Source organism: Lissotriton helveticus, chromosome 3_1, assembly GCF_964261635.1.
Source record: "Lissotriton helveticus chromosome 3_1, aLisHel1.1, whole genome shotgun sequence".
NCBI lineage: Eukaryota > Metazoa > Chordata > Amphibia > Caudata > Salamandridae > Lissotriton > Lissotriton helveticus.
In genome coordinates this window covers 514,979,061-514,995,759 of record NC_136061.1, presented here as the reverse complement: position 1 = coordinate 514,995,759, position 16,699 = coordinate 514,979,061, and positions in this window count along the sequence as shown.

The window sequence follows — 16,699 nt, the reverse complement described above, 5'->3', positions numbered from 1 at the left end:
CTTCTTCCCTACACATGGATCGGTTGTACCACTAGTGGAACAAAGGAACATGGTTTGTGAAGACAAGTCTGCATCAGAAAATGTACAGGCTCTAAAATCAAGTATTGTAAAAATATCAATATCCTGACACCAGAAAAAATCAATTGTGGTTTGCAAAATAGGACATGAGGCTCTTTATCAATGTTATTTATAGTTACATCACGAGACAAATTATCACTAAGATGTAATCGATCACCTGCTTACCTATTGTGCAGGGGAAATGAGCCTCACCTCACCTGGCAGTGGCTCAGGAGAAGGAAGTACCGCTCTAAAAAAAGGGAAACAGAAACACACACCAAAGGTAAATGTTTCCTATCCTTTAAATCATAGTGTATACTCCAGAGAATAGCAATAAAATATGTGATTGTCAAAAAACACCCTTAAGTAACGACAGGTGGTAGATGCGATAAGTAGAACAAAACATGAGATTTCTACTGACCACCCAGATGGATCGTCTGTTCAGGTCCTGCCACTTTGACAGACTTCGTACATAGAAATGAAATGAAGTGTCATGAGCGTACAACCATGTGGTACAAAAGGGGGTGGTGATGGACGGAGCATCCGAACCAATCAAACACTCACACTCAGTCAACAGATCTGGGTTTAATCCATCACCGTTCTTTAGCCCACTCTGCCACCCCAGTTCAGACATTGGCATATGCAAATCAGTCTGACCCTGTGGCTCATGGGAACAGTCCAGCCCGAACTGCCAAGCCATGCCTTCCCTGGACCGGAAACAAGCTTCCGAGGACCGGTTTCTGGCATTTCAGTCGTCTTCAGCCCGTCTTGCTTGAATCCAGTGGCAAAGTGAGCAACGGACTCACGTCTGAGCATACCCTGCCAAATTATGGCGAACAAAGTGGTACAAAAGGAAGGGTGATGGACGGAGCATCTGAACCAATCAAACATTCACACCCATTCAACATATCTGGGTTTAATCCATCACCATTCTTTAGCCCACTCTGCCACCCCAGTTCAGACTTGGCCATATGCAAATATTTCTGACCCTGTGCCTCATGGGAACAGTCCAGCCCGAACTGCCAAGCCATGCCTTCCCTGGACCGGAAATAAGCTTCCGAGGACCGGTTTCTGGCATTTCAGTCGTCTTCAGCCCGGCTTGCTTGAATCCAGTGGAAAAGTGAGCAGGGGACTCACGTCTGAGCATACCCTGCCAACTTATGGCAAACAAAGTGGTACAAAAAGGGGTGGCGATGGACGGAGCATCCGAACCAATCAAACACTCACACCCAGTCAACAGATCTGGGTTTAATCCATCACCGTACTTTAGCCCACTCTCCCACCCCAGTTCAGATATGGCCATATGCAAATCTGTCTGACCCAGTGCCTCATGGGAACAGTCCAGCCCGGACTGCCAAGCCATGCCTTCCCTGGACCGGAAACAAGCTTCCGAGGACCAGTTTCTGGCATTTCAGCCATCTTCAGCCCGGCTTGCTTGAATCCAGTGGTAAAGTGAGCAAGGGACTCACGTCTGAGCATACCCTGCCAACTTATGGCGAACAAAGTGGTACAAAAGGGAGGGTGATCGACGGATCATCTGAACCAATCAAACACTCTCACCCAGTCAACAGATCTGAGTTTAATCCATCACCGTTCTTTAGCCCACTCTGCCACCCCAGTTCAGACTTGGCCATATGCAAATCAGTCTGACCCTGTGCCTCATGGGAACAGTCCAGCCCGAACTGCCAAGCCATGCCTTCCCTGGACCGGAAATAAGCTTCCGAGGAACGGTTTCTGGCATTTCAGTCGTCTTCAGCCCGGCTTGCTTGAATCCAGTGGCAAAGTGAGCAAGGGACTCACGTCTGAGCATACCCTGCCAACTTATGGCAAACAAAGTGGTACAAAAGGGGGTGGCGATGGACGGAGCATCTGAACCAATCAAACACTGACACCCAGTCAACAGATCTGGGTTTAATCCATCACCGTTCTTTAGCCCACTCTTCCACCCCAGTTCAGACATGGCCATACGCAAATCAGTCTGACCCTGTGCCTCATGGGAACAGTCCAGCCCGAACTGCCAAGCCATGCCTTCCCTGGACCAGAAACAAGCATCTGAGGACCGGTTTCTGGCATGTCAGCCATCTTCAGCCCGGCTTGCTTGAATCCAGTGGTAAAGTGAGCAAGGGACTCATGTCTGAGCATACCCTGCCAACTTATGGCGAACAAAGTGGTACAAAAAGGGGGTGGTGATGGACGGAGCATCTGAACCAATCAAACACTCTCACCCAGTCAACAGATCTGGGTTTAATCCATCACCGTTCTTTAGCCCACTCTGCCACCCCAGTTCAGACACAGCCATATGCAAATCAGTCTGACCCTGTGTCTCATGGGAACAGTCCAGCCCGAACTGCCAAGCCATGCCTTCCCTGGACCGGAAACAAGCTTCCGAGGACCGGTTTCTGGCATTTCTGCCGTCTTCAGCCCGGCTTGCTTGATTCCAGTGGCAAAGTGAGCAAGGGACTCACGTCTGAGCGTACCCTGCCAACTTATGGCAAACAAAGTGGTACAAAAGGGGGTGGTGATGGACGGAGCATCTGAACCAATCAAACACTCACACCCAGTTAACAAATCTGGGTTTAATCCATCACCGTTCTTTAGCCCACCCTGCCACCCAAGGTCAGACAAGGCCATATGCAAATCAGTCTGACACTGTGCCTCATGGGAACAGTCCAGCCCGAACTGCCAAGCCATGCATTCTCTGGACCGGAAACAAACTTCCGAGGACCGGTTTCTGGCATTTCAGCCATCTTCAGCCCGGCTTGCTTGAATCCAGTGGCAAAGTGAGCAAGGGACTCACGTCTGAGCATACCCTGCCAACTTATGGCGAACAAAGTGGTACAAAAGGGGGTGGTGATGGACGGAGCATCTGAACCAATCAAACACTCACACCCAGTCAACAGATCTGGGTTTAATCCATCACCGTTCTTTAGCCCACTCTGCCACCCCAGTTCAGACATGGCCATATTCAAATCAGTCTGACCGTGTGCCTCAAGGGAACAGTCCAGCCCGAACTGCCAAGCCATGCCTTCCCTGGACCGGAAACAAGCTTCCGAGGACCGGTTTCTGGCATTTCAGCCGTATTCAGCCCGGCTTGATTGAATCCAGTGGCAAAGTGAGCAAGGGACTCACATCTGAGCATACCCTGCCAACTTATTCCGAACAAAGTGGTACAAAAGGGGGTGGTGATGGACGTTGAATCTGAACCAATCAAACACTCACATCCCGTCAGCAGATCTGGGTTTAATCCATCACCGTTCTTTAGCCCACTCTGCCACTCCAGTTCAGACATGGCCATATGCAAATCAGTCTGACCCTGTGCCTCATGGGAACAGTCCAGCCCGAACTGCCAAGCCATGCCGTCCCTGGACCGGAAACAAGCTTCCGAGGACCGGTTTCTGACATTTCAGCCGTCTTCAGCCCGGCTTGCTTGAATCCAGTGGCAAAGTGAGCAAGGGACTCACGTCTAAGCATACCCTGCCAACTTATGGTGAACAAAGTGGTACAAAAGGGTTTGGTGATGGACGGAGCATCTGAACCAATCAAACACTCACGCCCAGTCAACAGATCTGGTTTTAATCCATCACCGTTCTTTAGCCCACTCTGCCACCCCAGTTCAGACATGGCCATATGCAGACTTTGTTCACCATAAGTTGGCAGGGTATGCTCAGACCTGAGCCCCTTGTTCACTTTGCCACTGGATTCAAGCAAGTTGGGATGAAGACGGCTGAAATGCCAGAAACCGGTCCTCGGAAGCTTGTTTCCGGTCCAGGGAAGGCATGGCTTGGCAGATCGGGCTGGACTGTTCCCATGAGGCACAGGGTCAGACTGATTTGCATGGCAGAGTGGCAGAGTGGGCTAAAGAACGGTGATGGATTAAACCCAGATCTGTTGACTGGGTGTGTGTGTTTGATTGGTTCAGATGCTCCGTCCATCACCACCCCCTTGTGTACCACTTTGTTCGCCATAAGTTGGCAGGGTATGCTCAGACGTGAGTCCCTTGTTCACTTTGCCACTGGATTCAAGCAAGTCGGGATGAAGACGGCTGAAATGCCAGAAACCGGTCCTCGGAAGCTTGTTTCCGGTCCAGGGAAGGCATGGCTTGGCAGTTCGGGCTGGACTGTTCCCATGAGGCACAGGGTCAGACTGATTTGCATGGCAGAGTGGCAGAGTGGGCTAAAGAACGGTGATGGATTAAACCCAGATCTGTTGACTGGGTGTGTGTGTTTGATTTGTTCAGATGCTCCGTCCATCACCACCCCCTTTTGTACCACTTTGTTCGCCATAAGTTGGCAGGGTATGCTCAGACGTGAGTCCCTTGGTCACTTTGCCACTTTATTCAAGCAAGGCGGGCAGATGATGGCTGAAATGCCAGCAACTGATCCTCGGAAGCTTGTTTCGGGTCCAGGGAAAGCATGGCTTGGCAGTACGGCTGGACTGTTCCCATGAGGCACAGGGTCAGACTGATTTGCATATGGCCATGTCTGAACTGGGGTGGCAGAGGGGGCTAAAGAACGGTGATGGATTAAACCCAGATCTGTTGACTGGGTGTGAGTGTTTGATTGGTTCAGATGCTCCGTCCATCACCATCCCCTTTTGTACCACTTTGTTCACCATAAGTTGGCAGGGTATGCTCAGACATGAGTCCCTTGCTCACTTTGCCACTGGATTCAAGCAAGCCGGGCTGAAGACGGCTGAAATGCCAGAAACTGGTCCAAGAAAGCTTGTTTCCAGTCCAGGGAAGGCATGGCTTGGCAGTTCGGGCTGGACTGTTCCCATGAGGCATAGGGTCAGACTGATTTGCATATGGCCATGTCTGAACTGGGGTGGCAGAGTGGGCTAAAGAACGGTGATGGATTAAACCCAGATCTGTTGACTGGGTGTGAGTGTTTGATTGGTTCAGATGCTCCGTCCATCACCACCCCCTTTTGTACCACTATGAGCGTACATCCATAGCACTTCGATCAAGTTCGAAGATTGTGTAGCTCGTCCTCATCTCATGCTTACTGACCAGAGAAAAGCATATCAACCTGTAATTTAGAGGAAATATGTTATCACAGGCGAGGGTACAGAAGGTGTGCGCCCTATATGCTTTTTGTGTTACTCTATCTGGAAATTGTTTACACGGCTACAGCGCAAACAGAGAGAAAATGTCTTGTGATAGACACAGACGAAGACGGTATACGCCCTCAATATTATTAAGCTCACTCTGCGGACTGGTAATCGCTGACCAAACTGTGGCGCAAAAGAGTAGAAAAAGCGTAGCGACCCTCTGGGGCAGAGAAAGAGACTCTGACAAGGCTGCTTACCTATCCGTCGGTACTTCTCGCCGGCATCCAAGCCGACTTGGGAGGTACCAATCGGAATAGGATCCGCCATTTATATTTTGGTAGTCTCGCATAGGCCAGCCCGTTGTCACGTGACAGTAATCACGTGATCTTGTAGGCAGCCTGATGTAACAAAAGCGATAATAATTCACTTATGATAATAATATCATGAACACTCAACTCAAAATAAAGTTGGAAAGGGCATCCGAGATAGTAATAAGCCCAAATAGTGTCAAAAAGCAAGATGAGCTGAACGCGGCTGCCCTGCTTCCGTGTATGCCGAGTCTCGCGAGAGTGAGCTTAATAACATTGAGGGCGTATACCGTCTTCGTCTGTGTTTATGACAAGACGTTTTCTCTCTGTTTGCGCTGTAGGTGTGTAAACAATTTCCAGATAGAGTAACACAAAAAGCATATAGGGCGCACACCTTCTGTACCCTCGCCTGTGATAACATATTTGCTCTAAATTACAGGTTGATATGCTTTTCTCTGGTCAGTAAGCATGAGATGAGGCCATGCTACACAATCTTCGAACTTGATCGAAGTGCTATGGTTGTACGCTCATGACACTTCATTTCATTTCTATGTACGACGTCTGTCTAAGTGGCATGACCTGAACAGATGGGTGGTCAGTAGAAATCTCGTGTTTTGTTCTACTTATCGCATCTACCACCTGTCATTACCTAAGGGTGTTGTTTGACAATAACATATTTGTATTGCTATTCTCTGGAGTATACACTATGATTTAAAGGATAGGGAACATTTACCTTTGGTGTGTGTTTCTGTTTCCCTTCTTTTAGAGCTGTGCTTCCTTCTCCTGAGCCACTGCCAGGTGAGGTGAGGTTCATTTGCCCTGCACAATAGGTAAGCAGGCGATCAATTACATCTTAGTGATAATTTGTCACGTGATGTAACTACAAATAAAAATTGATATAGAGCCTCATGTCCTATTTTGCAAACCACAATGGATTTTTTCTGGTGTCAGGATATTGATATTTTTTACAATACTTGATTTTAGTGCCTGTACATTTTATGATGCAGACTTGTCTTCTCAAACCATGTTCCTTTTTTCCACTAGTGATAAAACCGATCCATGTGCAATGGAAGAAGCCAACACCTAGGATCTCAGGTGATCAAGTTCCTTTTTGTTTATTTATTCTTTATCACTTTGGCACATTGCCGTAGCACTGATACATAGGTCCTGAGGACGGCAAGGACTATTTGGTCCACTTTATTGCTGAAACATGTCGACCTACATAACATCTGGGCAGTTATTTGTTTGAAACTGCTGTTTGCTATTCTGTTTTTAATATTGGAGGATTGGGTAGAAACAAGAATGAAAGATGTATTGCTCCTTCACAGAATTTTAACACACTTTCTCACATTCACACGCACTGCAATCCCGTCACCCACAAATAGAGATAACTGACTAACAGCACACGGACCGTACAGCAGGCTATTTTGTTGATGAAGCATATTCTACCTTATCCTCATACGTCACCCATAGCTCGTTAGTTGGAAGGTCCTCAAGTAGTCCCAAATGATGAAGGGCGGTACCAAGTGGCGACTGATGGGTATCCTTATTCTTTCGGGATAGGTCAGGACTAGTTAATCTCACTTTTTCTGATCCTTATTTTGTTTAAATTTCGTTGAGTAGCTTGTTTTGCATCATATTGAGTAGTAGGTTCTTTCCAGACCCATAGACACATATGTGTGTGTTACAAAGTATAAAGTGAGTGTGTTTATGCTTGGTCTTTAAAATTTCCCTAGGGCCCCCACCCACAGCGTTGTTTTTGTACCTCTGGATGGCCATGAGACAGAGCGGTATAGGTGAAGGATATATAAGGCTATACAGGCTCTATATAGAGATCCTTCAGCCCGAATGAAAATTAACAAAGGATACATTGCCCTGCTGCAGTTCAAGTGAGGGACGAGGCAAGGGTGCCCATCCTCGCCTCTTCTGTTCACTTTGTATATGGACCCACTGCTACGCAGATTGGAATACAACAACACGATCTCCCCTGTAGTGATGCATGGGCAGGATTTTAAAACCTTTTCTTACGCAGATGACGTCGCAATTGTCACATCAGCACCAGCCACTGCTATCGAAGAGGTAGAGGCAGAAGTCCGGGGATTTGGGCTGGATTCAGGGTATGCGCTTAACAGGGCTAACACCCACATAATTAAAAATGCTTTCACGAGTTGGGAGGACAATAGGATGGTAAGGTTGGCCATCTATCTAGGGATCAGGATTTGAGCAGATCTAAGCAGCTCAGTGGACCAGAATATTTAGCCGTTGATCGATAAAGTCAAAGGGGACCTTAACAGGATACATAATCTCCAGTTGTCATTAGTGGGCCGTACGAATGTCATAAAGATGATCTTCTTGCCTAAATTTCTTTACATATTGCGCACGATTCCACTTTTTTTTTGCCCATATTGTTTCGGGAATTAGAACATATTTTGAACAGATTTATATTGGCTCACGGCAAAACAAGGAGGGCATATCGGTACATTACCCTTTCCAGGGAAAGCAGGAGATGGGGGGCTCCGGATTTTAGAACGTACTACTGGGCGGCGGCACTGCAGTACATGCAGGGGCTACTAGGAGGAGCATAGAGGGATTCGGAAGATAGACCCAGCTACAATAACGTATATGCTACAGTGATGGTGACAGAAGCAGGGAATTGCTCGCTTAACTGCATAGATTACAGCTACTATAAAAGAACGAAGTTCAAGACAATGCAAGCGGCGTATAAGATATGGGCAGCCTTCTCAAAAAAGTTTGGACATGGAAGGTTTAACAGCTATACCCGCATGTTTAAGAACAAATCCCTTCCAGGGGAGATATTTAAGGATTCAGTGATGGTGGAATGGGGGGAACATGGAATCCAGAAATTAGGTGACCTTATGGGCCCCAGCGGAGTACTGCAGTTCTCTGAACTGTAAGCCAGGTATGGCATTGATAGAAGGAGTTTCTTCAAATATCTGCAGGTACGAAGCTTCATCTCTAATAAACATGGTGGGCCTTTAGGGTTCAGGAACAATAACATTTTAGATGTTATTGAAAGCAGGGGAGACTGTACAGATTTTACGCAGAACTTATCGCAGCTAAGCCCGGTGATTTAGGGAAATTTGGCACAAAATGGGCAGAGAACTTAGGTACCATTCAGGATTGTTTCCAGGCTTCACTAGACCTGGGACGGAAAATACTCTGCTCAGCCACACTACAAGCACAGCATTATAAGACGATATATTCTTTATATCGTACACCTGCAAGAATAGCCCAGTGGGGGGGCACCTCAGGCACCATCTGCCCTCACTGTGATTCTGCAGAGGCAGATATAATCCATATCTTTGCTACCTGGCTGCACTTTTACACACTCCATTGAGCAGTTGAGCTGTTTCTTGATAGATCTTTGGGGATTAAAACTACCCTCTCATCAGTTTTTATCATCTTTGGGGTTAATGTAGACTCTGAGGGCCCCCATGAGTAATTTTTATTTATGGCTATGTCGGTGCTGCGCATGTGTATGACTAAGGCATGGCTAGACAAAGTGCCCCCTACGCTACATCATTGGTTAGCCAGGCTGCTTGCTGTCTGTAATCTAGAGAATGGAATTTATGCAAGGAAAGGTAGAAAGGGCAAAACATTTGGGAGGAGAATTTGGAGACCCATTGAGCAGTGGCAAGAGGGCCTTAAAAACACACTCTAGGAATGTTATTTCCTTTTCCTCCTTTTATATGTTCTTTCTATTTACTTTCTTTTACTTCTCTTTTCTTTTCTTATTTGGGTTTTTCTCATCAGTATATGCTGCGATGTTTAACTGTGCTGCAGGAATGTATATAATGTAGTGCAACTTTGTCTGTGCTGTGCTGTAACACACAAAAAATATAAAACGTTAATACAAATATTTTTTTTAAAAATATGTACAAAGTTTCTAGTTTGCAGAGAAAATGTCTCCTTCATATGTCATTTTTTTGATCGAACAAGTCCTCTGTAACAAAAACATTTGAAAAATCTTGCACCAAATTATTTTACATTTCATGTCATTGTGGATAATGTGATATTGCATGAATTATATGAATTGTATGTGTGAAATGAAAGATTTCAAATGGGCCTACGCAAAACCACAAGATAGTTACTAAAAGACAATAAAATGCAGCTGGAGCTCCTAAAGGGCCACCCAGAGCATACAAAGAAATCATACACAGCCATGCAGATCTGCATGCAAATTGATGCCAAGATTGAACGAAGGAACCAGAAAAGCACTGATATCTTACAAAGATAAGATGTTGCAAAAAAAGAGCTTATACCTCTTCTGCTTATGGTAAATATTTCTGACAAAGCACTGCAGTGGCACATACATCCAGGACAGTAGAGGAGTGTAAAATAGGTGGCACTACTGTAAACATTGAGCTAAGAAAAAGTTAGCTAAGCACCATCATGTTGCAATGGCAACAGGGTTTGACTGGAGTCATACATACAGCTGACAACCATGGAGTGAGTAGAAAGTGACACCTGTAATTAAACCTGGGTTGACCTGAGCATTCTAGAAAATCCTAGCGCTGCTTACCATGAAGACTCTGCAGCTCGGAGTAAGCAAATTGTGTAACCAAGATATATAAATATTTCAACTACTGGTGATATCATTTGGGGAGATTAACATGTGCTTTTATTCTTAATGAGTTCATTGTGACACCAAATTTCACTTTGCTAAAGTTATGTTAGCATGGCTTATTAGAAGTTTAAAGGTCATTTTACCTTATGCCGCTTTTGCACACAACACTGCATATAGCTGTTTTTGTAAGCTAGGCTTGGTGAAGGTCTACACATGAGAAAAGGTTTGTTTTCGACATCTCTAGACTTACTTCGTGCCTCTAGTCTGCACAGCGAGTGCTGAAGCTGTCAAGGTTATCATAATATGCTAGCTGTTGTCCGACATGATCGGCTAACGTTTTTAGACACAACAATTGGCAGCAGTGAGCAACTAAGATTCTGGCGCCCTTATTGTTGCACAGTTGCCATGATTTCACACACTTGGAAGATTTTCCGTTTCCAGGAATGCAGAGAGCTTTTGCTGATCCTGATGTGAATAACTCTTGCTGAGCAGACAGGTAATGAGGTCCCCCAAACAGGCCTAAGAGACCTTCGTTAGTTTATAATACATAGTTCCTATATAGGGAGGGTGTTAAAACTAGGCGCTATAAGACCTGTTTTCACCATCATTGTAATGTGATTTCTCCTTTTGTATTTTACGGAATTGTAACAATGCTGACCATATTATTTCTAATCATATGTCTGCTTATGTTGGCTAAGATACTGCACCTGAGATCACGTCGTTAAAATAAATACTTGAACCTTACCTGTGTCTCTACTTTACTCCTGTTGTGGACTGGTATGAGAGTATAACAAAAGAGTGTTCTCGCTTCCCACCATTCCTGAGTTTGTCCTAAGTTGCATGTTCTAGCTTGTCTAATCATTAGTTACTTTGCTATAGTACAAAGAGCTAATGGGACAATTATGCTAGCTGTTTGGGGTTTTTCTAGGTACTGAGGTGAGTTTCTGGTACACCACAATTCACTGATGTCCTAGTTCTCTGTGCACAGTTCTTTGTATGAGCAGGATCCTTGCAACAAGGCACCGCCAACATAGTGGTCTTATTGTGAGACTCTTGAGTAGTGCTTGTATCAGTCCATGACCCCCTCACTATTGTTTCCGGTTGACAGTGGTGACGGATAAACCTACCTATAGATACATAGGTCTATTCAAGCCTGATAATATAAAAAGTTTTTTATTGAATTACTACCCAGTTGTGCTTTTTTCAAGTGCATTTTACTATTCATTCACTGTGTCGATATGGCTGCAGTTAATATCGCAGTTCACAGCCGCTTGGCTGTGCAAAATCATTTGCAGGATTTCCAAGTCTCTTTGGAAGGCTAGGCAGTGGTTTTTGTTGTATCTGCTGACGCAGCGTACCAGTTTGAGCTGTTTTACTCCTGGGTCACGTTTCCTGCGGTTGATGCTGGTACTGGTGTATTTCACACTTACACTCCAACTGTCGTGCCAGCAGAGTACGCACCATATAGGACACAGGAATTTCTGCTTGGCAGCATGCCGTTTGGTTTAATGGCGCCCTCTGCCACGGTTTGACGGTGGTCAGAATGGGACCGTTGTCAATTGCAGGCGCATCTTGGCCTGTTTTAGCTGGTTATACCCCACACTCTAATGTGGCACGTTGTACAGCTGTTGAATTAAGGCCCCTTTATGCCTCTGCTGTGTCAGTAATAAGCGGTATGGTTAATTACATTTCCCGCAACTTCCCGGGTGGGGCCCCGGGTGGGGCGGCTCATCCAGTTGGGCCGAACGGGCTAACGCTTAGTCCCGTTATGGTTAATGTGGTTATGGGCAAGCATTCCCAGGATAAGGATGAGATGCCTTTCTGGCTTGCCGAGAAATTTGACCAACTGGAGGCAGTATTCCCGAATTAGTGCCGGACGTAAATGACTGTACCACTTGGGGTGTGATTTTGCAGCAGTCTATACTAGGTGCTTCGGCACCCCGTCAATGGCTGTCCTGCCCTCCATCATTAAGCATGTTCAGGATGAACACGGACCGATGGCGGCTGTAGAGTTGGGAATGAGACTCCTGGGAGCCTTTGACATGGTTCACGATCTCGTCCTTGCAAATGTTAAGGGGGATGCAGTACGTTTCCAGATGTCTAATGCTGTGTGCCATATTCCCGAAGCCGAGAAACAGCGTCATTTACCGAGAATTATTACAAAGGTTTATAAGAACATTGGCCGTAATTGTTTGGGTGTTAAGCCTTTTGCTAAAAAACAAACACAGCAGCAAACTCAGCCGGCGTCGTCTGATAAAGATGACCGTCAGAAAGTTCCGAAACAAAATTGGAGTAAGAACAAAAACCAGGGGAAACAGCAACAGAAACAGGGGTCCAGTCCTGCTTGACCTACATCTTCCCCTACTGAGCGTACATATGAGTTGCGCGACTGCACTACGATTAAGTCACATGATAGATTTCAGATTCCTGAACAAAGTTCTCCTCGCTCTTTGCTGGAAACATCGGTCTCACCCACCGGTGGAGGAGGCGGCGGTAGAGAACAAGGTGTCCAACAGCCTTGGTTGCGGAAATCCTTGAACAATTGGAGTAATTGAAATGTCTGTGTCTCTAATGAATAACCCTCTTTTTACTGTGACCAAGCCGGATGGCTCGTACCGTTTGGTATTGGTTTACTGCCACTCAAACTCACATTGTTGTACGTGTGCGGTACAGAATACTCACAGTTCAGCTCTTGTGGATAGTCTCGTGCGTAAAAGGTTCAAAAGCACACTGGACATATCCAATGTTTTTTTTGCCCACAATCTGTCCCCTCTTAGTAGTCAATGGACAGCTTTTACCAGTGGTGGCAAACAACGCCAATCTTGCCGTTTGGCTCTGGGCTATAAGAACAGTCCAGGCGTCTTTGTCACCTGCATTGTCTCTCTCTTGGAGGGACTTGACGCAGATGCATGCTCGTATGTTAATGACAACTATCTCACAGATGACTAATTATGGCCGCATCTGTGCTGTGTAGACCGCATAATTTGCCGTTTTGAGGATCTTGGCTATAAATTTAACATTGCAAAAAGTCACATTGCAGAGTACACAGTGTTGTTCCTGGGCTATGAGCTCAACAATGAAGGTCGAGGTTTGGCTCCTCACTTCCTGGAGAAATGCGCACTTTTACAAGCTCCCACAACACTGAAAAAACTACAATTTTCACTGGGCTTTTTGAATTTCGAGCTTACATATAATCCAGAATATACCCAACATATCAAGCCTATTTACGCCTTGATACAACCTTCTTTATCCAAATCATGCTGGCTGCCTGAATATTCAGCCATCTTGCAATCTTTGCAGGCTGATCTTCTAGAATCTAAATTCTTGTTGCCTCGTGATAACCACACCAAGCTGGTGATAAGAATCATACCAGGGGTGGTGGGTTTCACATACCTCACTTTTAATGAGGGTAACACAGTCCCTATCGCTTACAAGTCACACATGTACACTTCGGCTCAGGTGCGGTTTTCCACTGTGGAAAAAGTTTTGGCAGCAGTGCAAATGGCGATTCTTAAGGAACGTGCACTGTTGCAGGGAAAGTGCATTTTGGTTGTTACTCTGTATCCTGCCTTGGAGGCGGTGACGAAGCCAGTGTCCCAAATTCTAAAGCTTTGCACCCACGGTGAATACAATGGGCTACATTCTTGACATCCCTGGATGTCATGTTCAATTTTGATTCCTCTCTGCAGGCGCAAGAGTTCTTGCAGTATGTATTCATTCATCCTGCTCGTCTGACTATACGCCCACTTGTATCATTTACACAGAAGCACGCAAGTGGCTACGGTGTTCTAAGCATGCATATTCTTCGGCCTGCGCAATTGTGGTGGCTACTATGGTGGATGGTGTATTCAAGTCTGATGTCGTGCATACACAGACATTAGGGGACTGTACCGCCCAGTTGGCAGAACTTCGTGCTCTGATGCTTGCATTGGAATACGCCGATCCCAGTGTGACTACTCTTACTGTAAGTGATTCATACTACTGTGTTCAATTATACAATGACAATCTACTCTTTTGGACTCAAAATGATTATCGTGACTCCAAAGGTCGTACAATAAAACATAAAATGATCTGGGTTCTAGTGGCTGAGCTTAAAGAACGGCTGCAACTCGTGTTTGTAATTCATACTTTGGGTCCTCAGCGTGTTGGAGTTCACGCTGTTGGCAATTGTCTGGCGGATGAAGCCGCTAAGAAGTCAGTTGCAACATATTCAGTAGCAGCAGTTACACGCTCCAAAAGTAAGATTGATGATGCCATCTTGGCAACTATTTCCGCAACAGAGAAGGGAGGTAATTACCCTAGAGGTTTCCCTTCTAAATACTCTTATCAATTAAGTCCTGATAAAGTTCCTTATGTGAGAATAAACAACGTTGGTGACAGGTTGATACCCAACGCGGACCGCAGGCAGACTTTGATTACAGCAGCCCATACTGGGATGGCCTCATCGCATGCCACTGTGTCAGCTACTGTATTTCTTCTCCAACAACGATATTGGTGGCGGAGTTTGTACAAACTGACGTGTGATTATGTCCTTCAATGTGGCATTTGTCAGCAAATTAAACCTTCAACTGTCGCACACCTCCCCCAAACTCAGTTGTTCATATCTAATAAACCGCTTGTGTGTGTTTATTTAGATCACTTCTGTCCTTTCTCATCTGATACTGCGTATAAGTACATCTTAGTAGCAGTTGATACGTGCACACGCTTTGTGTGGTTGTGGCCGCAACGCAGTGCTGATTCCAGAACTGTCGTAAGGGATATGTGTGTCTTTGTGGGAATTTGTGCGTGTGCTACCTTCCATTCGGACGAGGGTCCAGCGTTTGCCTCTCTAAGACGTACAAGGATGCCATGCGTTCTTTGGGGGTCCAGGTCAAATTTTCATCTCCATACTGGTCTGAGGGCAATAGTGTTGTGGGACGAATGAACCGTGAGTTAAAGGAATCCTTGACAGCTAAGGTATTAGGTACTGACTGAGACTGGCTAACCCACCTCAATAGCTTTCAGCGTGCACTAAATAATCTCCCTAGAAAATCTTGGGGTGGGCGGACCCCATACGAAATGCTCTTTAGCATCAAAATGTTTGTTCCGGACTTTGAGGGTCTAGACATGGCGGGGGCAGCCGAATCCTTTGACGTAGATGAACATTCTAATGTTTTACAGAACATACAAAAGACCAGAGACAGTCTTGCAAAGGAACATTTGCCCTCCACCTCTGATGCTGCGTTGCAGATTCCGGTAGTCGGCTGGCTTCTCCAAGCTGCAGAACTGGTGCGAGAGAGGATCGAGAGCAAGAAGGAATTCGGTCCCTCCTATCGAGCTCCAGTTCCTGTGTTTGGTGTGCAGGGTACAAGAATAGTCATTTTACCTCCTCTTACTGGGCTAAAGGGGAACAGGTACATTTCCATTGACAATGTCAAACTACACAGAGTGGCCGGTTCTGCTTAGTATGTCACCTGCGGTCTCGTGTCCAGCAATGGTGCGACACTCTGTTTTAGGCCCGGATCCTGCTATGGGGCCATTGAGATGAATAAAGTTGTGAATCCTTTTTTGAATCCACCTGCTGGTGATTGTCTTAATGATACTGAATATAGTTACCCCACTGACTTGTCTATGCCTGATTTGGATACCCGTGTGGCTAATCGATCACATTTTTCATTTGACACTGGCTCGACCACATCAAAGTCCCCTTCAAAAGTTTTGATTTGTGCTATCTGGTTTAAAAAACTTTTTTGGATTCACCCTTGGACTTACATTTGGCTGGTGCTTTTTTCTATTTTTGTATTCATCTCGATGGGATTTGTGGTGTATTTTTCTCATTTTGTAAATGGACACTACATTCAAGAAAGAACTACATTTAGACTAATTGAATGGAACTTTGGCTCCCTCTCTTCGCACATAATGAAGAGAGACCAGACATTTGTGAAGATAACTGCTTGGCCCATTTTAGATGGGATTGTATGGGATGCTATAAAGTTCCAAATTCATGGGCCCACAGAGGTTATTAATGTCCCCATGGTACTTTGTGTTTCTATGGGGGATGTGGTTAAAAAAAATATTCTCTCTGATGATTGGAATGTCCACGCCATAGAGGCTTTATTTTCTGATTTGAAATATTATGCTGCTTTTGATGCTGAAGATTTGTATCTAGGTTCTGCTATCTACGGTGATTAATTCTGTTACCAGCATTTTGGAAATCATTTTCTGCATAAAGCTAACACATTTAGAAATGTGGTAAACTACACACAGTGGGAACATTGTCCCACACCTTTTGAAGGCAGCTCTAAAACTCTTTTAAAGAGGTTTTCTTATTTTACTGATCAATTTTGATCAATCAAACCCTGATGCATTTTATTTTAGGATGACTGACAAGTCCGCTTCCAAGGTTAGACTTACTCACACAAAATTACTATATTCAAAGTACTTTATTGACCAGTTGGCTGTTGGGGGCTATGAGCTGTGGAAAGATACAGTTGATCTTAAATCTGTTTGGGGTTCTAAAAGTGGGCAAGTGCAAAGCACAGAGGCTTTGCATAGTGCATGCCTCATTCCGAACCATATGTTGTTTCTGAATGTTTCTATTTCACAAACCACCTGCTTTGGATTGGCTACATCTAAAAAATTGAATGCTCCTTCATTTCCTAATTTGGGTGAATATCCCCATTATAATATTTATACCAGTACTTCCCTTAGTGACTTC